The sequence below is a fragment of the Ictalurus punctatus genome, chromosome 21, assembly GCF_001660625.3.
Source record: "Ictalurus punctatus breed USDA103 chromosome 21, Coco_2.0, whole genome shotgun sequence".
Classification (NCBI taxonomy): domain Eukaryota; kingdom Metazoa; phylum Chordata; class Actinopteri; order Siluriformes; family Ictaluridae; genus Ictalurus; species Ictalurus punctatus.
In genome coordinates this window covers 12274847-12301944 of record NC_030436.2, presented here as the reverse complement: position 1 = coordinate 12301944, position 27098 = coordinate 12274847, and the positions used below count along the sequence as shown (strand labels likewise).

Genomic DNA, 27098 nt, shown 5'->3' with positions numbered 1-27098 from the left:
TTGGTTTGCAGTCAGGAGTTCGTTGGTTGACTGTCTCCCATCATTCTCAAGGGCATCTGCATATGACATGAGTTTTGGAGATGTGTACTATGACAGGTATAGACAGGGAGGGTATAGACAAAAAGCCAATATTGAGCTCCTGTTTGGATGGGGAATGAGAGCAATTTTGTGTGGGGTGTGGAACACTTTATGTGGGCATATTATGTTTGGGACAGGGAGGGATAGAGGTCATCACCCAAAAGCAGTGTTTTCTAGAGTCACTGCTGGCCTGCGGGTGTACCTATATGTGAGCAACTTTTACAGCAGATTGCAGATGCCAGGAACAGAAAGTAGTAGAGAGACACTGCTGTGTCTCCACATGGCAGCTGTGGAGTGTGACAATACTACAGAGACTACACACCTGTATATGTGTTGTCTCACCATGTGTTACCATATTGTTCCTCCAGTACGCCTAGCATAGCTAACGGAGGCAAAAACTGAACTATGTAGTAGATCAAATTTTAGAGAAATGCTTATTTATGGTAAGAGAATTGATATTAGCCCATATGAGTCAATCTGTTAAAGTTTCACTTTCTTGCCCTAAATTGTGTGTTTATAGGAAAATTAGCTTCTATTCTGCATTAAGGTCTAATAAAAGAGCCACATAGCATCACTGTTTTTGTAAAACTGCATAATGACAGTCTCCATTTAACAGTTTTTCTCTTTTTAACCATTGTCTTTCAAGCTGATTCCTTGTAAGCCATTCTTTCCATTCTTCCCGCTTGATTTGAATACATTATATACTGAATGATCCAAGAGAATAAGGTATTATAAGGGAAGTGTTTCTTGTGGTTCATTGTCGGAAGTGTCCCAGTAGGTAAGCCATATCCCAGGGGAGCAGCGTACCTGTTCATCTGTGTATCATTCTGATTGAGAGCTGTTCTAAAAGAGCAGACAGGGCTGCTAGCGACTTGTTCTGGTTCATGTACCAAGGTAACAAAGGCCCTGTTCATACTTGGTATGAACATCCATCTCGTGTGATCAGATTGCAAGTGGACAGCTAACGCTGTTCACACCTGGTATTCTCAAGTGCCAGGAGTGCATCTTCACTAACCACTTGTGATTGCATTTTGTCAGTAGCAGGGTTGCCAATTCTGAAAAAAAAAAAAAAACCCTGTCACTTCAAAATCAGACTATATACAGTGCTGTAAAAAGTATTTTCCTAATAAATAGTTTTATATCTTCAAATTAAATGCAACATTAAACAAAGGCAACCTGAGTAAACACACAATAGCTTAAATTTTTTTTTATTGAAGCCCACAAAAAAGAGTTATCCAACCCTTATCACCCATGTGAAAAACTAATTGCCTTAAAATTAAAATCTGGTTGTGACACCTTTAGCAGCAATAACTGCAACCAAGCATTTCCGATAACTGGAGGTCAGTCCTTCAACAGCACTATGGTGGAATTTTGGCCCACTCTTCTTTGCAGAACTGCTTTAGTTCAGCCACACTGGAGGGTTTTCGAGCATGAACTACCCGTTTAAAGATCTGCCACAACATCTCAATTGGTTCAAGTCACACTACCACCACTTTGCTTGACTGTAGGCATGTTCTTTTAGTGGAATTTCGTGTTTTGTTATATACCAGATGTAACAGGACCCCTGTCTTCCAAACAGTTCCACTTTTGACTCATCAGTCCACTAAACAGTCTCCCAAAAGTTTTGAAGATTATCAAGGTGTATTTTGGCAAAATTCAGACGAGCCTTAATGTTCTTCTGGGTTAACGCTTCCATGGATGCCGTTTTTGCCCAGTTTCTTTCTGATAGTTGAGTTACCTGTTACCTTTATTGATGAGACGCCTGTAGTTACTTTGATGTTGTCCTAGGCTCTTTTGTGACTTCCTGGATGACACCTTCTTCCTCATCATTTATGGATTTATTTATTTATTTCAAATTTGGCATAGTGTACTGGGTAAGACCTTTTTAATCAACTTCATGCTGTTGACAAAGTTCTATTTAAGTGTTGATTTGATTGAACAGGGTTTGCAGTAATCAGGCCTGGTTGTGTCTAGTCCAGCTGAACCCTATTAGGAATGCAGTTTCATAAATTTGGGGAAAATTAGTAAATATGAGGGCAGATGCATTTTCACACAGGCCCAGTTGGTATTGGATAACTTTTTTTGCTTCAATAAATAACTATCGTTTAAAAACTGTATTTTGTGGTTACTCAGGTTGCCTTTGTTGTACATAGATTTTGTTTTAATTTCTGAAAAAATTTAATAAAAGATGTACACAAAAACAGAAGAAATCAGGATGGGGCAAATACTTTTTCACAACACTAGCCAATACCAAAACCCAAAGTATTTATATCTAGCTGTGAGATATTTACTTGTACTGTCATATGGCTGTGCCACATTTTATGTAACCATTGCTTCGCTAATCAAGTTTCTTGTGCTTTTAACAGTAATAATTTTTAAAAAGCAGAAGGAGGAAGGTAAAAATAGAAATAAAACATGAATTGCATGCTTAAATTTAGTGGCTGTGTGGTGAGAATATAGGTGTATGCTATTTGAGAATTAAAAATCAGTATATAGAGAACATTTTATGATTCCTGAACATGAACAACAGACATGGTTCAAGTTCAGGAGTGTCATGTCAGGCTTGCTGGCTATTTCTTCACCAGCTCAACTGCTTTAATACATATTGGTGGGTCATAAGTGCAAAACATATTAACAAACCAATATGCAACAACAAATATGGAAAAACAATTGCAAATTCAGAAATATGGCTGCATTGGGAAACCAATAAACATTTCTGATTGGAGACTATCAGAAGAAAAAAGAATTAAATGTCGAAGCTGTAGACCAAAAAAAAAATCACATGTATGAATATCATGACCGAACAGCATGAAAAGGAGCTTGAGTCAGCGTGGAAATCACAAACCTGGTAACACTGGTGATTAGGTGAAACTAGCAACACTGCTTATTTTGATGTCTGCATCGAGATGCATTGGCACTCACACTATAATTGTACTGTGGCAACATGTATCTTAGACCACCTTCACAAGTGGTTCGAGTTCTCATCTCACAAGATGCATTTGGCTCAGTTCACGTTGTCCACTTGGAATCTGATCAGACTTCTGGTATTAATATCTGAAGTCAAAGTCACGCGATTTGACTAGATTTTTAGCTGTTTTACTTAAAAGATCCTTAAAACAAAATGTATATCTACACACTTCTTACATTTTTAGGGTTTTCTGATTAATAATCCAATTAATTGAATATCTGTATTATATTATCACATGAATGGATGCGCCACTTTGTCTCCAGTGATACTATGTCTGGCCTGCTGCACCAGTGGGCAGATTGTTTGGAAAATGTGGTGGATAGACACTCGGTAAGAAAAGCTGATTCAGTCACTGGGCCCTTGATGTGTAGTCAAGCGGCCATAAGATGGGACCTCTCCCATCCCCCAACTTTCAGATTGGCCAACGAATGTGGCCTTTTGGCCCTCCAACTGGACAGATGTTCCTCAGGGAAAAGACATAAAAATGTCAAATAAATTGCAGGCAAAATATTCACCACAAACCACATCACCCCTTGCCTCAGGTGTGGCAATTTTAACCAATCTGCAGATGTCATTGAAAAATTAAGTTTGGCACTGACCAAGGCACTTTGCAATATGCCATTAGGAAAACTTCAAGGCTGTGTCCAAATATCCCTACTAACCTACTATGCAGTAGACAAATAGCAGTACACCAAATGAGTAGTAGGTTACACACAATCCAGCTTTATATTTTCATGGCAAACATTTCAAATGTGTTCAGTGTATCCTGCTGAAGCAAGTAACAATCGTATGCATCTAATTGAGCTTTTAAGTGTATAATACATGTGTATAATAATAAATGTATAATATGATGACTTTCACTTCATCATATTAGCATTCAGCCTGAGACCACACAGCTGTTTAGCTCTAGATCCACACTTGATGGGCATCTGAAGTGGAGCAGAGGTGCTGAAAGCTTGTCAGGTTTTTTTTGTTTGGGTTTTTTTTTTTTTTTTTTGGGGGGGGGGGGGGGGGTTGATGTGGGGGATGGTTTGCATTATTTTGAGCTCACTGCTTCTCATCTCCATCTGTCTGCTGACCTTTCCCATGTGGGCTGTGCAATTTTCCACCAGCCACATTTGGTCTTTCTGCCTCTGCTGAACGCCAAGATTGTTCGCTGGTTCCACTACCTACTGTCCCTACTGCTAATATTACTGCTGTACCAAGCTTCTCAACAGACCCACATAACATTCTGATTTGCAACCAAATGCATGCCCGCTCAGCCAAATAGGTTGTGAATAATTTTTGCCTGCCTGCTTGCTGAGCATCTCAATTTTAATACTGCCAATTGATGGCTCAACGGCTCCTCAGGGATGCCTTTCATCCCATCCCTGTTGGGGAAGGACACGAGAGGGTGAGCATCTCTCAGAGGTTGTGCCCTCTATTCTCTGCTGCCTGACCTCTTGTTGAAGGGTGTCAGCTGGAGCTCTCTGCTGCCTGATGTGGGGGTAAGGACCTGCTGTCCCCTTTGTCTCCAACAAATCCTGACAACATGAACTGTGTTGGTGCTTCCCATTGTCTGGTCCTACTGTGTCAGCCAAAACTTCACCCCACATGCCTGGGAATTCTTTGATTTTTGTCTATCCTTGTTGGAACATGTGTTCATGATTGAATGCATTTTATTAGGTCAAGAGCTTCAGCTAATGTTCATATAAAACATCGGTACCTGATGCGCTGGTTTGAGTATTTCAGAAACTGCTGATCTTCTGGGATTTTCACATGTAATGGTCTCTCGAGTTTACACAGAATGGTGCTGAAAACAAAAAATATTCCATGAGCAGAGGGCCTGCAGGCTGAAACACCTCGTTGATGAGAGAGATCATATGAATGACCAAACTGGTCTGACTGGACTAGAGGAAGGATATAGTAACTCAAATAAACACTCTTGAATAAGCACAAGAATGTGAGGCCATCATGGGCATGGACTCCCTGAAATTGGACAGTAGAAGACCAGGTGATTTATTTTTTTTCTGATCATCTGTCCAGTCTGGGTGAGCTTGTGCCCAGGATAGCCTCAGATTCCTGTTTGTGGCTGCCAGGAGTGAAACAGTCTTCTGCTGTTGTAGCCCATCCACCTCAGGGTTGTAAAGAGATTATTAGAGTTACTATATCCTTCCTGGCAGCTCGAACCAATCTGGCTATTTTCCTCTGACCTCTCTTATTAACAAGACATTTCCACCCACAGAACTGTGCTCACTCGATGTTTTTTGTTTTACACATTGTTCTGTGTAAATTCTAGAGACGTGTGTGTGTGTGTGTGTGTGTGTGTGTGTGTGTGTGTGTGTGTGTGTGTGTGTGAAATTCCCAGGAGATTAGCAGTTTATGAAATACTCAGACCAGCCCTTCTGATACCATCATCTGTGCCACATTCAAAGTCACAGAGATCACAATTTCTTTGTTCTGATGTTTGATATGAACTGAAGCTCTTGACCTGTATCTCCATAATTTTTTTTCTTCTTCTTTAGACAATCCATGATTATGCTTCTGCTGCACAAAAAGGTGTCTTCATTTTCCTCACTAGACCAAAATAGGAAAATGTCAGTCTGTACAGGATGTCTTTTTTTTCTTTTCTTTTTTTTTTTTTTGCAGTAAACAATGGTCGATTTTGAGACTTCTTTTTTTCAAACTTTGCCTTGCAAGTTGCAATTCTTTTGTGCTTATTTTTTTTTCTTCAGAAAACTACTTGAATTGCTGATATTGCAATTGCACAAAATTGCTTTGTACAGTCTTTTGCAGTGATGTTTGACGGTAAATGAGACCTGTTAGCTGTACTCATGTTTGATGCATGTGACTCGAAGAGGGCTTTGGCTGAATTCACGTTGTGTTGACATCATATGCCGCGTCTTGGCCAAAATTTGTGGAAAATCTCCGGTAACTTTTAAAAATCGCAAGCTCCTTGGAATATTGTGGCGTTTCCTTGATTCTGTGTTAATGTCTGTGATCACAAAACCCTGGAGGGACTGAAATGTGTGCAGACCAGAATGTTATAGGAAGCTACAAGGCTTTGGCCATAATTACAAGAGTCTGAGAATTTTCCTCTACTGTGTTCTAGTTGCTGCTTTATATACCTTCAGTCTTTTTCTTAGTGGAAACTTCTACTGTCCTGTGTTATTGCTGGCTTTCTAGGTCATAATTAAGATTATGTTGTACTGTCGAGGTAAACATTTGGGTTAGGTTAGACAGTTTTTGCATGTCATGTGACAAAGCAGCAAGTTGCTCTTGCCCACGAACTGCCCAGTGGCCAGCCCAAAACTACAATGAGGGTTTGCTTACACAAAATGAAGTGAAATGCTAAATGTTAAAATGTCACTGGCCAAAATGGGCTCACAAACACTGAGTAGGGGTGATATTAATGCCTTTTATTGATTTAAGAATAAACTGGTTACTTGCTAATTATTATGGCTTCATGGCATCAGTCAGTAATGCTAAATAATATTTTCAATATTAGTGTATAATATTTTAAATATTATATTCACTGCTTTAATGTGCACTTCTTGGCTTTGAAGTGTGATGTAAAGCAGATCGTCTACTTAGCCTGAGCTCTCTCTATCTCATGAAAAGACTGTTTTTGTGTTTTTAAGCAGTCTGTGGCCTCTCGTTCACTCCTGGGAGGCATGCAGACAGCTCCCACTCCATGCCCAGGCTGCATTAGCCACTAAACTTCTGTGATTGGAGAGGCAATATAGTTGCTAAGCAAAGCTGCTCTTTCTGTGCTAAATAAGAACTCAGTGCTTTCTGGCTGGTGGGTTGAGGGGAGTGAGCCAGTTTTCTCCCTTTTCCTCTCCCTCTCTTGCTCACTGTCTTTCTTTATAGCTCTCTCTTGTGCTTTTGGTTCCTCTCTTCACTACTCTTCCTTGCTGTCTTTCATTCTCCCAGTCTTGTTTCTGCTCTCTGTGAGAGGCACCTTCACATATACTCTCTCAGCAATAGACACACTTGCACACAGTGAAGGCCTGCAAAAAAAAAGGAGAAATTGTGACCTGATCCACAGCTTCCATTTCCTTACACAAGAGAGCTGTCTGAATGAAATGAGTGTTTCTTTAGTTCTGAGAGAAACTGGTGAGGGTTTTTTCCCCCCTCTTTTTCTTTCCCCTGCCCAACCTCTTACAGCATCGGAGGTTGAAGGCTGATTCACTCCTGCAGACCTCAGACAGCTGGCAAGGCCTCCATTTTCCACTCGCTGTGATAGTCCACTACAACATGGTGTTTCAGAGCTCACTCAGCAAGATGGCTGTTCTGGAAAGCAGAAGTAACCTGCAGGAGGGCATGTTAGATTCTCTACATTATATCTTTTGGAAAGAGATGTTGTCATGATGTGTCATGTTGATGGGTACCATCATTTCCTTCTTCTTTTTTATTAACATGTTTTTATTTTTATATAAAGTAAATCGGGTTAGGGTTGTTCTTATTAAGCAGTGATCTGATTATTAATATTGCTGTATGGTTTGTATTGGGTGAAAAGAAATGGGAGAAAAGTTCAAATACTTTCTAATTTTGTTTAAACACAAGAGAATGCCCTTTACTATTTAAAAAAGAAAAGAAAAATTATGTACTATTTTTATATCTCATCTGTCTGCTTGAACCCCTTCCATTCTCTAATTTGTGCTGGAACTCACATGCTCAATGCTGGCAAACCTTTTGAGCATTTTGTCATGAACCTAATGTTATTATTGTATTCTTTAGTGTAGTAGTGCCTATCTCTGCCTCAAGTTCCAGGTTTTGGATTCAGAATTCAAGGTTTTGTATCATTGTCATGTTTTTATGTTAACGCAATATCCATCATCTGTTAGATCTTTTCTGTTTATCAGAAAAGATTAAAAAAAATTTTTTTAAAAAGTGGATGGCAATTGTGGGTAAAAAAGTGTGTGTGTGTGTGTGTTATTTATATATATATAATATATATATATATATATATATATATATATATATATATATATATATATATATATATATATATATATATATAAATACATAATACACACACAAGTTTGCATTGCATTTAGCTTTTATCTCAGTATAACTAGCATTAGCATTTCCCCCAGTGTGTTTTCCTACAAACATCACATGAATTATATACTTTAGACATTTGGCTATATTCTTGCGAGTCAAACTTTTAGGTTTTCTAACTAAACATGGCAAGTAGCTGCCTACTTTCAAGGGAAGACTGACATTTTAAACGTCCAACCATGTTTATTTGCCAACTGTTTCAATGGATCAAAAGACATGAAATGCTCAGTAAGCTTTGAGTGGAGCATCTGCAACCATCTGCAACCCAAAGTTCTGCCCCAAAATAGTTTAATCCTCAAATGTATTGGTTCATTCAAGTTACCTCAACAGGGTGTTCTCCCAGTAATTATTAAAATGATTAAAACGTGAAATCTCTGCAGAGAAAAAGGTCTGTAGACATGTTTAGATTAGGTTAGATTTTTCTGTCTTTGTAAAGTGACCATTTAAATACACACCAAATTCCTGCTGGAGTTGTGGCAGTGCAGTGCTGTCTGGTGCAGAATCCTGTATCTGCACAGTCCTGCATGATTGTGCACCATGGAACATACATAATAAATACCATCTCCACCTTTATTTGGAACTTCAAACATTTGATTTTCATATCTGTCGTGCTCTCTTGTTTCTTTTATCTTTATTTAAATGACGTGATGTGCTTTTACACTCATGCCATCTCTAATTACTCAATCACAGTTTCATGTTTTTTCTCAGTCTCTCACTTCAGTCTGTCTTATTCCTTCATTCCCTCTGGTCTCTAATTCTCTTTCTGCATTTTCTGCATGGAGGAAGTGGACATGGATAGTGGCTGCCGAATCGATTGATGATGCTGAGGTGTTTATCTGTTACCTCACCCAACAGAGCCAGGAACACTGTCGTGACCCAGTTAAGTCCCTCAACTAAGCAGTCCCACATCTCAGCATCTCAATCGTGTTAGAAAGCCAGTCTCCATTTATGTATAGTTCTCTAGCAGCCAGAGCCCATGGCAGAGCAGGGACTGACATATCCCTACCTGTTGCAGACTAACAACTGCAGTCCAGGAAGGAAGGGGAAACCAACTTACAGCCTCAAACAGCCCTAAACTACTTTTCAGCTTATTACAAATTTGGTAATCACCTCCCTATTTGGCATCAGCACTACTGCCCATTAAGGTGCTGGAGCCAATTAAATAAGCCCCTGCCCTTGAAACAAGAGGTCAGAAAATTTGATTTACTACCCAGCCACTAAAAAAGAGCAATCGTATAAATCACCTGCTGTGTTTGGCAAGGTATCAAGGCATGTGTTAAAAATCAAATGCGAGTGAGCAGAAAAAACAGGGAAGAGGTAAATGGGGTGTGGAATGTAAGATTACAGTACAATGTGTCTGACAGCAGTGCTTTTTATAATGGATTTCACAGACTCACCAACATTCGGTATTAAACCACAAGTTGGTAGGTTTCAAGATCCTGTTGGCAATCGTATAGGGTAAAAAAAGCTCTGGCAGTATTGCTTATCTAATTGCACATCGTCAGAACATCCAGATTAAAGCAACACAAGACTGCTATGATTGGAATGTCTGGGTCAAATAGCAAAAGTGGGAGTTTTGACCACACCAGAAAGAAGCAGAGCCCTGCAGACCAGAGGATCATCCTGACTGAGTAACTGTGCAGCTGTGGTTCAGCTGGTCTCAACTGTACAGGTCACCGATTAGTCACCCTATTATCAAGCCTGCTCCTTAATTTATCTCTTTGTTGTGACGCAGCTTGCAGTAAATGCAGTGAAAGGCCTTTACTGAATGCAATGGGTGGAAATGTGCTTTTGTATGGCTGGCAGGTGCTCTGGAGCTTATAGTGACATTTGCATTTGATCATTTAACCGGAGGGGAAGGGGGGTCTGGGTGGTCTTTTAATGCTTCTCCACTGAATAATGCAGCTCACCGCAGCTTGGCAACAAATGCAAACTCGGTACTATCGATATACTGGACCAGGGCTCTACTGTAACAATTTCTTTTAGGAGCACAGTCAAATATTCCCTTTTTTAAAAAATTTTTATTTGTTTTATTTATTTATTTATTTTTAGAGATGGTAACATTAATGTGCCACAATATAACACACAAGTAGGCATGAGAGAACTTGAGCTTGTCAATTATGCCAGAATTTAGGAACATAGTGTGAGCCATGACACATTCATTTACCTTCTGATCAATTAAATGTAATATTTTCAGTTAATTTTACAGGCTGTATGCAAAAAAACAACCATTAACCTTTTCCACCTTGTAAACAAATACAATAAACATCAATGTTCAGTTTTTGAAGTCTGCTCCTCTTAAATATATTTAAAGCTACACTATTAGACATTTTCCACTGTCATGGTTCTGGGTTGGAGTCAGTTCACGAACCGCTCTGCGTATATTGTGTATATATCTGAATAATCTCATATAGGATGTTATTGGGTGCGTTCATTTACCCATCAGATGCAAAGAGCTTTGGTGTAATGGTGTTCATTACTGATGCGCACCAATCAGGATTTTTACAGCTGAAATCGATCCAGATACCAATCTTTTTTTGTTTAAGCTTTAATCACGAGGTCATAGACAGTTAAATGTAAGCTCTCTGCTCATGGTCACTGTTAATTGAATTAAAATAATAGCAATGAGGAATACTGTTGGTTAATTAATAAGTAAGCAGCATAAAATATTTATTTTAAAATATCTTAAACAATAAAGAGTCCTAATTAAAAGTAGACTAACACAAGCATGATCCATATTAGGAAAAAGGCTAATAGCCTTCTAAGGAAATTGCAAACTAAGCTTAATGTCAAATTGATATTAAATGCAACCCATATTAATTAAACATTATTTCATTTCACATTTTATTTATATTTTATGAAATTATAAAATATATATTTTTTATATTAAATGACTTATTTATAACTAAGCACATTTTCTGTCTTTACATTTTAGTAGTTTTTTTGTTTGTTTATCAGTTGTTTAGATCGGTTCCCCTGTGCAGTGTTGCCATGTCTGCAGATAATATTTGCGTTTTTTGCGTTTTATATTTGCGTTTTAATACAAAACATGGAAACTGGAGTTGACTTTCCTGGTGATATCTGGCAACCCTGAATTTAAATGAAGTGAATGTGCTGTGAGTTGGTGTAGAGAGAGACAGCGTACTGCATGTTTTCAGACTGAACAGTTGCTACTCGATTATGATTGGTCAGGAATTATTTAATAAAGAAGTTTGAATTACACCCACCTTTTAGCGTTAGCATTATTATTAATTTACTCCACCCGACGCCGCTGTGTCTACATAAGCAGGTTACAGTCGCGTGTTCAGGTCATTTTGCATGATCAATAAAAGATGGCGGTTTGTGAGATTGTGAAGTTGAGAGAAGCAAATGATGTACAGTGTTACTCTTCATCATAATGGCTTCTTTGCAGTATTTACAGTACATCCGGAAAGTATTCACAGCACTTCACTTTTTCCACATTTTGTTATGTTACAGCTTTATTCCAAAATGGATTAAATTCATTATTTTCCTCAAAATTATATAAACAATACCCCATAATGACAACATGAAAGAAGTGTGTTTGAAATCTTTGCAAATTTATTAAAAATAAAAAACAAAAAATGCACATGTACATAAGTATTCACAGCCTTTGCCATGACACTCAAAATTGAGCTCAGGTGCATCCTGTTTCCACTGATCATCCATGAGATGTTTCTACAACTTGATTGGAGTCCACCTGTGGTAAATTCAGTTGATTTGGACATGATTTGGAAAGGCACACACCTGTCTATATAAGGTCCCACAGTTAACAATGCATGTCGGAGCACAAACCAAGCCATGAAGTCCAAGGAATTGTCTGTAGACCTCTAAGACAGGATTGTATAGAGGCACGGATCTATATAGAATAAGTAAAAATAAAAATGCCATCAACCAAATGAAAATGTGCATCAAATATAACAGTATGCAACCAAATGAAAACAATTCAGGCGTATGCAGAAAAGGCAATAACAGTGTTTACAGGAGGAGAGCCGCAGCCAAATCGCCCAATAGAGCGGTGACATCATTTAGTACCGAAACCCAGAAGTTAGCATCACACTGGTTCCCTCGACAAAACCCCAATAGGATTTTCACATAGGCTTTTGGGTTATTGCAATAAATTAGCTCTGTGATCAACAAAAGCTTACAATACTATAATGTTTTGTCCAAGATAATTTTCACAAATGAACACAACTTTTATGAAGTTTGAAGTAAATACAATAAACAGCTAACCATATGCTATAAATGAACTACACCACGGTCGCTCAACTTCGTCACCATCACCAAGCTTCAGACAACTTTACCAAGCTTCAGACAACTTTTCCAAACTTGATTTAAAACATTTTCCATAATACAGATTTACTCTGTGGATGAATCTTAATCCACATTTTTTGGGGGAATTGTGCACAACAAACCTGAACCAGTTTATCTGCAAAGTTTTTTCCTGTCCGGCATGATGTCGTTTAATGACCCCACAACCTCTATAGTGCCATTTAGGAACTTGTTGGTGTTATGATTTCCCCTCACGCAAGCGCTGGAGCACGCAGCGCGCTCTTTAACTGACAATCAGTGCGTTTACATGGACAACAATAATCCACTAATAACCCAATTAAGATAATACTCTTTATTTTAAGAGTAAAAGATTAAGAAACTACCATGTAAAAAGCAATTTTTAATTACCTTAATCCAATTAAGGTCATACGTGAAGTAAACACAAATCGAATTAAGACATGTGGAGTATTCCTGTTTTAGTTGCATTATCAACGTGTATTACAGACATGTAAACCCCTTAATCACATTATTAAGGTCATGTGAGAGTTTTCACCGCATTTTGCGACAGGACACAATCACTCACGGCAGTGCTCAACCATTTTATGGCAAACAAGAGAGCACGGCTGCGTCCCAACCGCATACTTGCCTACTATTGGCCTGTAGTAGGAGAAATACATGTATCTCGGCTACTATATAGACAGTAAGTACGCGGTTTGGGACGCAGCCCACGGCTTCAAGCAGTTGTCTATTTACATGTACAGCATGACAAATAATTAACCGCACTTAAAGCGTTCATAAAAAGATTAAATAAACACCCAAAACTCTATGCTGATAAGTGTAATTCTGGAGGGACGGCATGGCGCAGTGACGTAATGACATGTGACGTTAATCGAACTATGTTCTATAACATGTAAAACGGGTACATGAAAGGAGTATTCTGAAAGCGACTCATGTACAGTGTTACTCTTCAAACACCTTAATCACATTATTGTCTTATTCAGAGTAAGGTCAATAATTAGATTACTTCTGTCCATGTAAACGTAGTCATTGAATTTGTTTGCTTTCTACATGTGCATTTTTTTTAATGATTTCTGTCCTGTCTCTGCCCCGTATTGTCATTGGTTGTTCCCTTATGTGTCATCATTAGTCTCAGCTGTTTTGTTTTCACCCTTAATTACATTGGTCATTTAAACCCCTCGTGTCTCTTTATTTGATGCGAAGTATTACGTGAGTTTTCCGTGTACCAAGCTTTTATTCATAGTTTTGATCCTGTTCTCGACCTCGTTGTTTGATTCTTGTTTAATGTAGTTTATGCCCGTTTGCCAATCGCCTGACCTTTTGCCTGTTTTTGACCATGGTATTGTCTCACATTTTGGATTTGTCTGCCTCTCTTCAATAAAGCTCTTATCTGCACTTGCATTCGTCCTAAACTCTCATTACATGACAGTTAGCAACCGCCTTTTTCAATACATGTAAAAGCTTTAAAAAAAAAAATCAGGAGTGGGGTTTTACTGGCGTATTTTATGTCGTAGAATAAAAAGTGAAAAATATTTTGAGCTTGTGTTCACCACAGACCTTATTTCAGGATTTTAACCAAAATCCCATTTAAAAAAAATCCCATTGACTTTTGGACGGAATCGGAAGGGCTAAACTGCTAACTCGTTTCGGGGTTTTGGCATTACAAAATGACGTCATCCTCGCCACTCTATGGTGACTGACTGTAAGTTTAGGAAGCGATTGATTTGATATGAAACGGGGATTTCTATGAGTGGAGGACTAACTTTAAATGTCAATATCGCAGTCGATCATGTTCATGTGATCGTGGGCAGTCAAAATTGTAATCGAGATCGATATTCGATTAATTGTGCAGATTTATCAGTGGCTAAATAAAAGAAAATGAATCAGAAACATTAAACTGCTTAAGTCATTGTAATTGCTGGCCTTTGACATCTACCAGATAAAGGACCTTTGAAAAGCTTGAGAAACTTTGGCAGACATACACTACATTAGCCTACCACTGAACATAGCCAGACAGAGACATAAATCTGAATGCTTCTGTGATTAATGTGTTTGAGCAGACTGTGTTTTGAGGGTACCTAGTCAAGAAAGGTACTTAGACTATCTGTTTTAGCAGTGCTGTTGGACAATGGCTGAGATACCCCAGAAACCTCAGGAACTCCACTTGAACCATTATTCACAGGCCTCTGTAAGGGCTCGAAGTAAATTCTTATGGCATTTTTTCTGTGCTTGGTTCTTGCTTTTAGTCTGCCCCACTCCCCTTCTCCATCTTCCTGTTCACATCTGGTTCACAGTCCTTGACTGCTTTTACTGTGCTGAGGTCATTCTCTTGTAGGCAAAATGGAAGTACATGAGTAGATCTGTTGGAGACATGTGTGGTGCACTCCATGAGACTTCAGCTGGGAGTTCATTCTGAAGGAATTTGATGAATCCCACATTCGTTTTTGAGAAAAGAAGCAGTGCTTTCTGGAACCTGCTCTCTTTCGTAAAGTTTTCAGTGTATTCAAATCGCAGTGTATTTGTTCTGAAATTCCAGCCAAGCCTCAGCCCATGTTAGCTTTCAGGAAAGCTCACTGTAAAAGTCGAGACAGCTGTGGCCAATGAAGTCTTCACATTCAGTAACAAAATCATGTACTACATATGGATAATGTAGCAGAAATTTCCTGGAATCCAAACAGCCACTCAGTTTTTGAGCATGAGCCATTTCTTTCAGAAATCTTCTGAGCTTCTAGCTAGATATTCTAGATATGCCTTTCTGCGTCACTTTCTGTTTCTGCTATGCCTCATATCTGTCTGTCTTTCCTTCTCATATCTCACAATCATCCTCACTGTTTCTTCTTCCCTTTATTTCTGTCACTGTTTTAGGAAATACTCTAGAATATGAAATATGTACTGGAACACCCTCCCACACCTGTCTTTCAAGCATCACGTCACACTGCGTTCGGGGATTGTTCTGGTATTTTAGTAGGATTGGTCTTTTTGTTTACATGCTACAGACACATTCTCTCTCACTCACTCACTCACACACACACACACACACACACACACACACACACACTCTGCAAGTGTTTGCTTTGTAATTAAAGTTTTTAGGACTTCTCAGGCTTAAAAAGCAAATAACATTGTACAGTAACAGAGGTATGCCAAGCAATGGCACATGGATAACTTACTGATGATGTGAATCTATATGGACTCGTCAGACTGGCATAATGACCTGGATATGCTGCACCCTCTTACATTTTTCACATTTGGTGTGTGGTTGAGCACCTAATTTTTTGAGTATGTAAAAATAAATAAATAAATAAATCTATATGTGGGTTATTCCATCTCAAGTGGTCCAATACAGGTTGATGATAATAATAATAGTAATAATAATAATAATAAGCTTATTATTATTATTATTATTATTATTATTATTATTATTATTTTATTTTTTTTTTTTTAAACTTGGTTTAACTATGAGGGCCATTTTTGTGCCATGGCACACAATAAATTTTGGTTATACAGGTGTTTACATAAACCTCAATGTCTCAATTCAGGATGGTGCTAGCTCCTTCGAACATAAACTGATCTCTGTAGCACATTACCAGGTACATGAACATATATAAACATGTTGCATATTTTTGTTCCTTAGACTTAGAATTTAAGTCCACATGTAATGCTTCAGATTGCCCACAGTTCCATCTATCAAAGGGTTCCTTAAATCTTCAGAGTTTAGCTCCAACCTCCAAAATCACTTGCCTGTAATTTTCTAGTAATCCTGAAGACCTTGGTTAGTTTGTTCCAAGTGTATTTGATTAGGGTTGGAGCTAAACTCTACAGGACAGTAGACCTTGGGGGCCAGATTTGTAGAACCAGGAGCGATCATGTTGGTACAAGTGTACAGTTGGTATGCATGACTAGATTTTATCCAAATATGGAATTGCAGTGTTCAGTTGGGTGTTTTACAAATAAACAGTGTCATAAACCGAACTATGGTGGTGTTTCTCCTGTGATTAAAATCAGCAAGTGACTTCTGAGCTGTGGTTTTGAAGAACCTGTGATAGGCTTGAGAAAAATAGCAATATACCTTAGATTTACCTTAGTCTACAGTATTGAGATTCAAAGCGTTTACTGTGGATTGCTGTAATTGTTGGGAGCTGGACACAAATATTTTGAACAGTTTTCACCACTCACTGGAGAATATTCTTGTTGGCGACTGAGTAGTTGCTGTACCACACTGAGATGCAGTTTGTCAGAATGCTCTCAATGGTATAGTGATAAAAGTTCACCGTTCTCTGTAGCGATAGGTAAGCCTTCTTCAGTATCAGTACATTATGTGCCTCAAATCAGTTATGCAATAACTTTGTAAATTCGAACTGAAAAATTTAAGAATGTCCGCAAATACATTTCTAGCTGTCTATTGCCATCTGCTCTATCAGTCCACCTAGCTTTTCAGGTACTTCTTTTTCTAAATTTTCTTTACTAAATCATGAGTAACTTTGTAGCCAGGTATCATGTATGAAAGCCATCACTTGCTTTCTTGATCCTCTGCCTTCAGGTTTCTTTAAAATCTTGTTTTGGCTCCTTGTGTCAGGTTGTTCTCAGCAAATGTTACTGTGCCAGCAGCATTAAAAACTTCTGATGTAACAAAAGCAAAAGACTGATTTCAACTATTTAAATAATGTTTGTCCTATTTCTAATCTCCCATTTTTTGGCTACAATTTAAGAGTATGTTGTTGTTTCACAACTGCTGTTGCTGAAAGGCTGATCATAACTCTTGTTTTTTTCTGACATCGACAACTATAATGCACTTCTCATCTGAGTTTCTAAATCCATATACAATAAACTGCAAAATAAGGCAGAAATTTTTTTTCTTTGTGTATGTATGTGTATATATATATATATGTGTGTATATGTGTATGTATAATATAATTATAATATGTGTATTTATAGGTTATAGTCTTTATGCATTGCCTTTTATGGATGCACAAAAAGCACTGAATAAATCTACAGTCCTAAATTAATGATAAAAACTCCCTTTCACTTTACCTCATGGTTCTGTTACTCACTGTCTTTAGGCATATTGTTTTTTTCTTTTGATCATAGTGTTCTAATTAGACATTTACAGATCTTTCTTGTGCTCCCACTGCAAGTGGGGAGCAACGCAGCCTCGTTACTAACAGATCACTGCAGTTATAATGAACAACAGAAGTTATACTGCAATTGTGCAAATACACCATATAATGACAATAAACTTAAACTAAACCTCTTAAGCAACTTGCACCAGTTTCACCAAGCTCTTGCACTCAGTGGAGCATTTTGGATACAAACCTAAGTTTGTGCTTGTGCATCACTGTCATGCTTTCCTGCTACACAAACTATGTTTTGTGAAGTTATATCTTCTCTGCAGTGTTTCATATAAAATGCTCCCTTGCCTTAGAGGACTTGGAAGTTACACACTTTCTTCCTCAGTCACTTGATGATTTTGCCTCCGTCAGATGGTGACTGAACTCATGTTGGGAATAAAAGGTTACATTGACAACCAGTAAACGGAAGAAAGTCATTGTCTGTGACTCTGGGTATCTGCTAAAGCTAATTAAATGTTGTGTGACATTTAATTTGACTCTCTGAATTATCTTTTGTTTATTTTATCCATCAATGCAACACTTGAACTTCTCTACCACTCATAGGTTTTTGCAAATTATTTCATTTGTATATAAATTTAAAATAAAATCCATCAATGACCGATCGTGATATTTGAGAATGCCCACGATTTAATTAAATTGGTTAATTTTAAAACATCTCATTTGAATATGTTTTGATACATTTAACAAAAAAAAACAAAAAACTTTTAAACATTTTTAAAACTTTCCCACTGACCCCCTGCAATTACACCCCTGACCACTAGGGGTCCGCGGACGGCAGAGTACTTAGTGCTTAAGTGTATAGTGCGTCATTTGGTACACAACTTTAGTATTTACTCTCCGAAGCATGTTTTCGGAACAGAAGTAACATAATGAGTAAATGTACTGCGCACAGACCAACTAATCGATAATGATTCGTTGACAACGATTTTCATAATCGATTACTATCGATTTTATCTATTAGTTGTTGCATCTCTAGTTGTAAAGCACTTTGAGAAAGCAACTGTTAAAGGTGCTAAACAAAATAAAGTTGTTATTGATTATTATTATTATTATTATTATTATTATTATTATTTAGTTGTTCAGACTGTCAGGAAGGGAGGCATCACGGGTGAACGCTGGATGGTTTGTAGTCTGTGAGGATGTGAATTCCGTGCCACATGCGGCAAGGGGCAGCGTCTTTGACTCTTTGCCTCTTTAATTCCTCGCCTCAAATTTGCCCAGGATGAGCTCTAGGCATCCTGCACACGTAGTAGGAGCCACACCTCCGTGTTCATCCATGGCTTCTGATTTGGAAATGTTTCTTTTTGTTAGTGATGTGACTGTCTCAGCACATCTGTTAATATGGATCAGAACAGCAGAGGTATATAGATTAATGACTGTGTCAGAGTCCAGAGTGGCCTGAGAACGGAATGCTCTCTAGTTTGTGTTGAAACTGGTGCTGTAGTAAGGCGTCTGCTCCCTCTTGCCACACCTTCACTGTTCTCACAGATTGCTTCACTCTTTTAATGATGGAGTATTTGGGTAGTAAAAAGGGATGTGTGTGTGTCCCTACATGGGGAAGGGGAATAGTTTGGTAGTCTTCTATGTTTGTGTAAAAGTCTCCTCTCATGGGTAAGAGGACATTTGGGTAGTACAGACCTCAGATTTGCATGATTTAAGTCACCGGCAACAATGAAGGAGCCGTCCAGGTGTGCAGTTTGTTTATACTAGCACGTGGTTCTTTCATGGCTAGCTTAGCATTAGCCTCTGGGTTGACACAAACAGCAATAGTAATGATGCAAGTGCTGCCACGGAGCTGGTAGAATGGTCCGCATTTAATGACTCAAAACTCCAGATTTGGCGATAACTGTATGTAACAGATAATAGTATCTGTGCACCATGTTTTGTTTACATAAATTCACACAGCCCCACCTTTTCTTTGTCAGAGACAGCTGCTGTTCTGTCAGCCCTGAAGATGTTGGTTTCCTTGAAAATTATGATATTGCAGTCCGCGAGCATTTTATGTGTAATCCACATCCGTAGTTTGTCGGTTTTATTCGTCACCGTACATTAGTGAGGAAGATGCTGGATAGCATTGGTTGCCACAGTTGGTTGACTGAAGTGTCTATCTGCGCCTGTACAAAATGCTCTAATATCTAGTAATGCTTGATGGCTGTATGTAATGTTCGCAAGGTTATAACTTACAAAAAGATGAAAAGTAGGTAAATGATCACTAGACTGGAGAGAATCCAAGTCTTGCACTCCTCACGCCTCACCATCTTGCTCTTTTCATAGGTCTTACTTATGCAGTTTTCAGTTGTAGGGCATTTTTAATTTTTTTTTATTTTGCTTGTCAAGCCCACTTTGTAGATGTGAGTTTTATACTGCCATGTTCAGGTGGTTTTACTAGAGTTGGAGGCAAGCCCATAGGCATAACAGTGCAGTGGAATCCATGTCCTCCACCATGTGGCTGCCATAAATGGGCTTTTCTTACAGCCATGCAGGGTGATGCACAGAGAACACAGACAGGCTCTGAGATGCACTCTACATGCTCCCAAGTTGTTGTGCGTCCCCTACGGCAGGTCAGAAGTTCATTGCCTTTCTGACACACTCAGCCCCCAAGCAGCAGCTGGTTGAAGGTGGCAATTTGCAGGCATTGTTTGTATAATGCACCTATGGAGGGGGCTTTATCGGGTAGGGCTCCAAATGTGATTCACACAGAGAGTGCTGAGTTCTATGCACTAGAATGGCTCAGTGGCATTCTGTGCATATATGCCTCATCTCAAGCATCAACTGTTCACCTTAAAACATTTAGCAAAGGGTCAAGAACTTTTGGGATCATGAAAGAATAATTATGTAACCATAAAATTCCAGTTTTAAATTTCACCATAAAAACCAAGATTTTACATCATAATATTCTTTATTGTGATTGTTGTTGTTGTTGTTTATTATTATTATTATTATTATTATTATTATTATTATTATTATTATTATAATTTTAGCCAATCAGAAGGCAAAACTGCTTATGGTTATAAAATGTGCAGAAATAGTATTTCACAAGTAATAACCTGCGCATAATAGAATCATGTATTTGGATTATGTGCTTTGTATATTGTTGTTTTTGTCTTTTATGCACCACAAATGTGGTTGACAAGATTTGTAATTTGTTGTTTTGTTCTTCTCCCAGCCTCTTTCTTGGCTGTGTTTTGTTTTTACCTTTATTTCCCTTGAATGTCTCTCAATGGAGTTGTTTCCAACCTCTTTCCTACACTGCACAGTACACAGAGAAAGAAGAAATGCTGACGCAGGAGAATAAAATAAACATGTTTGGCAGGCACACCCTTGAAGGTTTCTCTGTCGGTCAAGCCCATTAAATTTTTAATTATTTCCTCTGTGGGGTATACTGCTGTGCTTAACTGGAGCAGCTGGCTCCATGCTGTCTCATAGCTCCAATACTAGAAACTGTTAGACATTTGTGGTTAAAACTGTCCAAACACCTACTGCAAACAGGTTCATTTTTCAGTGCTGGTTTTTATTTATTTATTTACACCAAGTTCATTCAGTGTTAGCCTTACAGGCAAATTACAGTGATGTATGAATGAAATGTTTCCAGAAGCAGGGAGAGCATTTGTGTTGTAACTGCAAAAACTGCAGTGCCTACAACTACATTGGCTATGTTTCCTAAAGGGGCTGCAGAACACAGACAGCACTTAAGAGCTCATTTTTGTTCCTAAGTGCAGCTTTGTCTTTCAGCCTGATGCACTTAGCATCCAGATCCATTATTATTCCCTGCCCATGCCAACAGCCGTAATACAATCTGTGTTGATTTATGAGCAAAAGCGTAGTCCACATCCCAGCTCACTGCCCTCCTCCAACACTGTCTAAACATGCCTACTGGATTTGCCGCCAATATTTATCATTACAATGACATCAAATGCATTTTCATGGCCAGAACCTTTGATTGTACACAAGTGACTCTTTTTGTCAAATAAACAAGATGGTACAGTTCTAAAATTTGACCTAAGAGGTTCTTGACATTTTCACCTTAATCTCTAACTCATTTTCTTTCATGTACAGTTCTTTGACTTTCATTAATGATAGAAAAAAACCAATGAGGCAAGGGGAGAGAGAAAGGAAAAAGAAGGAGAGAGATATTTAAATGAAAGACTGGAAATAATGAACACTGCTCTGAGGTGGTAGTTGCATCAACGGGAATGATTCAGAGGAGAAAAATGTAGCTTGTGTGTCTTTTAAGAGCACTGGGCTGTCTGTAGAATGCATTAGTCTGGTCGAGCAGACACAGACTGGGGTGGAGGGAGGAGCCTGACCCAGTCAGTGAGGTGGGGGTGGGGGAGTGCTAGGAAGGAGGATGGAACAGCCAAAGTCTCAGCCTCCAGCCTCCTGGCTAGACTGCTGAAAGTCATTATTGAGTTCCTGTGCAAGGCCTCCCCTCCCTTCAATACTGGTGTCTATTCAGCCTGTGTTCACTTGCTTGCTCACTCTTTGCGTGTGTGTGTGTGTGTGTGTGTGTGTGTGTGTGTGTGTGTGTGTGTGTGTGTGTGTGTGTGTGTGTGTGGACTAGCATTGAAGCATGGACTTATACCGTATTTATACATTACATATGACCCATAGAGAGTAATCAGCATTTTATATTTAGGGCGTATGCACTGAAAGTGCCCAGGGCCCAGTTGTTTTCCTAAGGATTATTCCATAAAAAATTACTATTAGGGCTGAAGCACTGGAAGTGAACAGGACCCTATTGTTTTCATAAGGATTATTATTTTTATTATTATTTAAGGGTTTTTTTTCAAGGTTTCGCGAGCTGTTTGGGCACTTAACATGCTCAAAAACTCCTGAAATTTGGCACACGTCAGTGTCGTCAGCCATTAGGCCTGGATAAAGGGTCGCATGTGGGTGTGAAGGAGGGACTCTGTAGCGCCCCCTTTTACACGTTACAAAAACTTGGTGCAATATTGTACATACTTGTACATCTACTACCCCTGGCAAAAAATGATTGGAGGATTTTCTCCTCGTGGCAAATAAACAAATCACAGATATGACACAAAACAATTTTTGTTTAATAGCTGAACATTCTGGCTTCATAAAACAAATTAACAACAAATTCAATTAAATGATAGAATACAAAAGCAATATGCCTTGAAAATAGAAAAATGCACAACAAAACAAATGGGCGGAAACAGGGAAAAAGTGTGTCTTGCCTACAGTCAAGCATGGTGGTGGGAGTGTCATGGTCTGGGGCTGCATGAGTGCTGCCGGCACTGGGGAGCTACAGTTCATTGAGGGAACCTTGAATGCCAACATGTACTGTGAAATACTGAAGCAGAGCATGATCCCCTCCCTTCGGAGACTGGGCCGCAGGGCAGTATTCCAGCATGATAACGACCCCAAACACACCTCCAAGACCACTGCCTTGCTAAAGAAGCTGAGGGTGAAGGTGATGGACTGGCCAAGCATGTCTCCAGACCCAAACCCTATTGAGCATCTGTGGGGCATCCTCAAACGGAAGGTGGAGGAACACAAGGTCTCTAACATCCACCAGCTCCGTGGTGTCGTCATGGAGGAGTGGAAGAGGACTCCATTGGCAGCCTGTGAAGCTCTGGTGAACTCCATGCCCAAGAGGGTTAAGGCAGTGCTGGAAAATAATGGTGGCCACACAAAATATTGACACTTTGGGCCCAATTTGGACATTTTCACTAAGTGCATTGTCTGATTTAGATCAAATTGGTGTTGCATGTTTGGTCATGGGGGCTATGTTGCACCCCCTTAAGTGAATGTGCAAGCTACACATTACTTCACTACAATTAATTAATGATTAAAAAGGATAACATCTTTTATCTTCTTCATGCACTATATCACCAAATATGAGCTGCATATTTGGTGATATAATCAGACCTGGACTTATTACATCAGTAATCACCTCCACCTGCACACATCAGTACAAAACAAGTTACTCTACAGCACTCGATTCACTATGCATTATGTTACTAAATGGCACTATAGAGGTTGTCGGGGACATTAAACGTCATCACACCAAACAAGAAAAGTTTTTGCAGATAAATTTGTTCAGGTATGCTGTGCACAATTCCCAAAAAACCGTGGATTAAGATTCATCCACAGAGTAAATCTGTATTATGGAAAATGTTTTAAATCAAGTTTGGAATAGTTGTTAGAAGCTCGGTGATGGTGATGTTGAAGTCGAGCAACCCTGGTGTAGTTCAGTTATAACATACGGTTAGCTGTTTATTTCTCCCGATTGTATTTAGACTTCAAACTTCATAAAAGTTGTTCATTTGTGAAAATGATCTTGGTGGACAAAACATGTTAGTATTGTAAGCTTTTGTTGATCACAGAGCTTATTTTTTGCAACAATCCAAAAGCCTATGTGAAAATCCTGTTGGGTTTTTGTCGAGGGAACAGATGTGATGCTTCCGGGTTTCGGTACTAAATTGCGTCATCCCTGCGCCATTCTATTTGGTGATTTGGCTGCAGCTCTCCTCCTGTAAACACTGTTATTGCCTTTTCTGCATACGCCTGAATTGTTTTCATTTGGTTGCATACTGTTATATTTGATGCACATTTTCATTTGGTCGATGGCATTTTTTTTTTACTTATCCTATATTTTGGGTACAATTTTATTTATATTTGCTTCTACGAGATGATGCACTTTAAGGATCAGTCTAATTTGATGCAAAGGTTTTTACATTAGCAGGAACGTAGCAGGAACGTAGCACAACATGGAGGTAAAAGCAGCGGTCTGTTTATTTAAATGTGTGAGTGCAATAAAAATGTCCATAAAATCAATGAATTTTCGTAATCTCAATATTGATCAAAATAATTGTGATTATCATTTTGACCATAATCGTGCAGCCCGTGTGTGTGTTTGGGGGGGGGGGGGGGTGAGTTTCAGGCGTTCTGTATTGTTCTTGAGCTCCAGTCTGGCTCTGACCCAGAGTCCTGCTACTGCAGCAGTCAGCCATCTTGCAGCCACAGATTTTCACCATTCTGACAGTCTGAGACTGTGGGATTTTTGGATGGAGGTGAAAATGTAGGGATTTCAAAGATGTGTGAGCCAAGTATGTGTAAATGAAGGTTTTTTTAATGGAAGTCATCTGCAAAAATGTTCAGATCTCTATCTGGCTAATGTCAGCCACAATGGGGTTGCTGGGAGAGTTTGGTCTGAGGGAAAACCCTGGCGTGTACATGATGATTTTGGTATTCTGTTGAGTTCTGCTGGTTGGGTCAGAGCTTAGCTGTGCTCAAACTGGTTTGTGGTTGCTATGGAGAAAAAACATTGGTCCCTTCGTGATCAGAGGAGTGTTATAAAATGGTCCAAGAAAAAGACACTTCCATGAACTACATTAGGTTTGGTTTGACATTCTTGTCTGTTTATATTTCCTGGACAGAAATTAATCATTGACAGTCGCATAAAAAATACATCTTATAAGACAATACTGCACATCCACTTACATACCACATAATGAAGCACATGGAACACACAGTTGTCTCCATAAAGAACATACATAAAAAGAATGGAATTTTATATATATATATATATGTGTGTATATATATATATATATATATATATATATATATATATATATATATATATATATATATTATACACACACACATACACACACACACACATTACACACACCTTCCCATATAAATATATAGTACCTCAATTAAGAATTTGGTTTAAAACAGTCACTGCCCATGGAACAATGATCTTTTATACATGTTCTTTTTAGCCAGTGGTATATGCAGCCTGCATCCCAAAGGGAGGGCCTCAGAGCAGAAATGGAGGAGACGGGTCTGGTCTGAATACTGCATTTGCCTAAAAAGATTCAAGTTTTATTTGCATTTCTTGCATTTCCTTCAGAATTGTGGAATTAACTATTATTCATTTAAAAGAAGGCATAAAAGGCAGAACTATCGGTATCTGTCGATCACTCTGAATAATCGGTTATTGGTATCGGCTGAGAAACACACACACACACACACACACACACATATATATATATATATATATATATATATATATATATATATATATATATATATATATATATATATATATATATATATATAAAAACCCTAGCCATGCTCAAAGTATGGCAAATTTCTAATTAAACCATCAGGCACTCCGATTGTTCTGTAAAATCTATAGATTCTAGGGTTATTTGGCTTTGTGCAATTTGTCCAGCTTTTGCTGATCTAATCATTCTCCGTATGCTTTGACACAGGCCACGCACAAATGAAAAGAGAAGAGTAAAGAACTAAATAAAATGCGAGTTGCCTTTAGTCTCTGCAGAGTTGGAGTGCAATCGCGAATGGAGAAACTTCTAGTTTAATTATGACAAGGTGAAATTATTTCATGCTTTCCAAGCCAAGAACTACAAATCTGTGTTGTCACTGCATACCCAGTATAGCAGAACATAGTTTTTTGTTTGTTTGTATTCTCACATTCTTGTTTAAAGGATCCAGAAATGTATAGTTAAATTCTGTATATTTCTTGTTTTTTCTCAGGGGATAATACAAGTTAGTCACTTTCTTTTGACAGCTTTGTATTTTAAAATGGCTCCACCAGAAATGCTTTCAGAATGGACATGTGCTTTTTTATTGTTTTCCTCTTTGAAACAGTCTATATGTATAAGAGTTCACCTCACAAGTGGTTTTAGTAATCAGATCATAAGATGGATGTTAATACCAGGTCTTAATGGGCCCTCTGTTCCACAGTGTTTAGATGCAGACAGGGGGAGGGAATATGTTCAGCTTAGACAAATGGAGGCTGTAAATTACAGACGGGTTTATCACCCAGCTTTGGCCAATTACCTCACATCCCAGGACAGACTCTGTGCTCTGACGTCACCAAAGACACTAAACACTGACCCTAACTTCATCTTACCATCTCACAGTGAGCCTTTACAAGCCTTATATCCTCTAACCCGCAGTGATGGCGTGCACAAAGAAGGACTGGGAGCAAGTTTTGTGTATTCAGTATTCAGATGGAACACAGCAGCAGCCTGATGAAGCACATAACCTATCTGCCCTGCTCTGTTTAAATGTCAGCTGTGATTAATGGGTGACTGGCCAGGAGATGGTGAGCTCTGAGGCACTGGGGAAATTCCATGTACCAAACTGCACGTTCAATATGGAGATAAATGTTAAACCTCTACATTAAGGATCTACATTTACACATTACATCACAGTTCTACAATTCCCCCAGTTTGAAGCATTTAAGAATTTTTATTTTTATTATTTATTTATTTTATACATGATCTCAGTCTCAACTGTCTGCTTAACTGATAGTGTCTCCTTCAATTGAATTATGCAGTGCTCTGAAAAATTATTTGCCCCCTCCTGATTTCTTCTATTTTTGTGTATATCATACTAAATTGTTTCAGAAATGAAGCCAAATCTGAGATTTCAAAAAGGCAACCTGAGTAAAGACAAAATCTTTTTGTGAAAAAAAAAAAGTTTTTAAATGATAATGTTATTTATTGAAGCAAAAAAGTTATCCAATACCAACTGGGCCTGTGTGAAAATGTATTTGCCCCTTAGTTACT

General features: G+C 38.5%; 1 protein-coding gene across 1 annotated transcript in view; it reads left to right on the top strand.

The window, feature by feature from the left end:
- The window catches only part of skib (v-ski avian sarcoma viral oncogene homolog b), a 44721-nt gene that overhangs the window by 2429 nt on the left and 15194 nt on the right, over positions 1-27098 (top strand). The gene's annotated exons all lie outside the window — the stretch shown is intronic.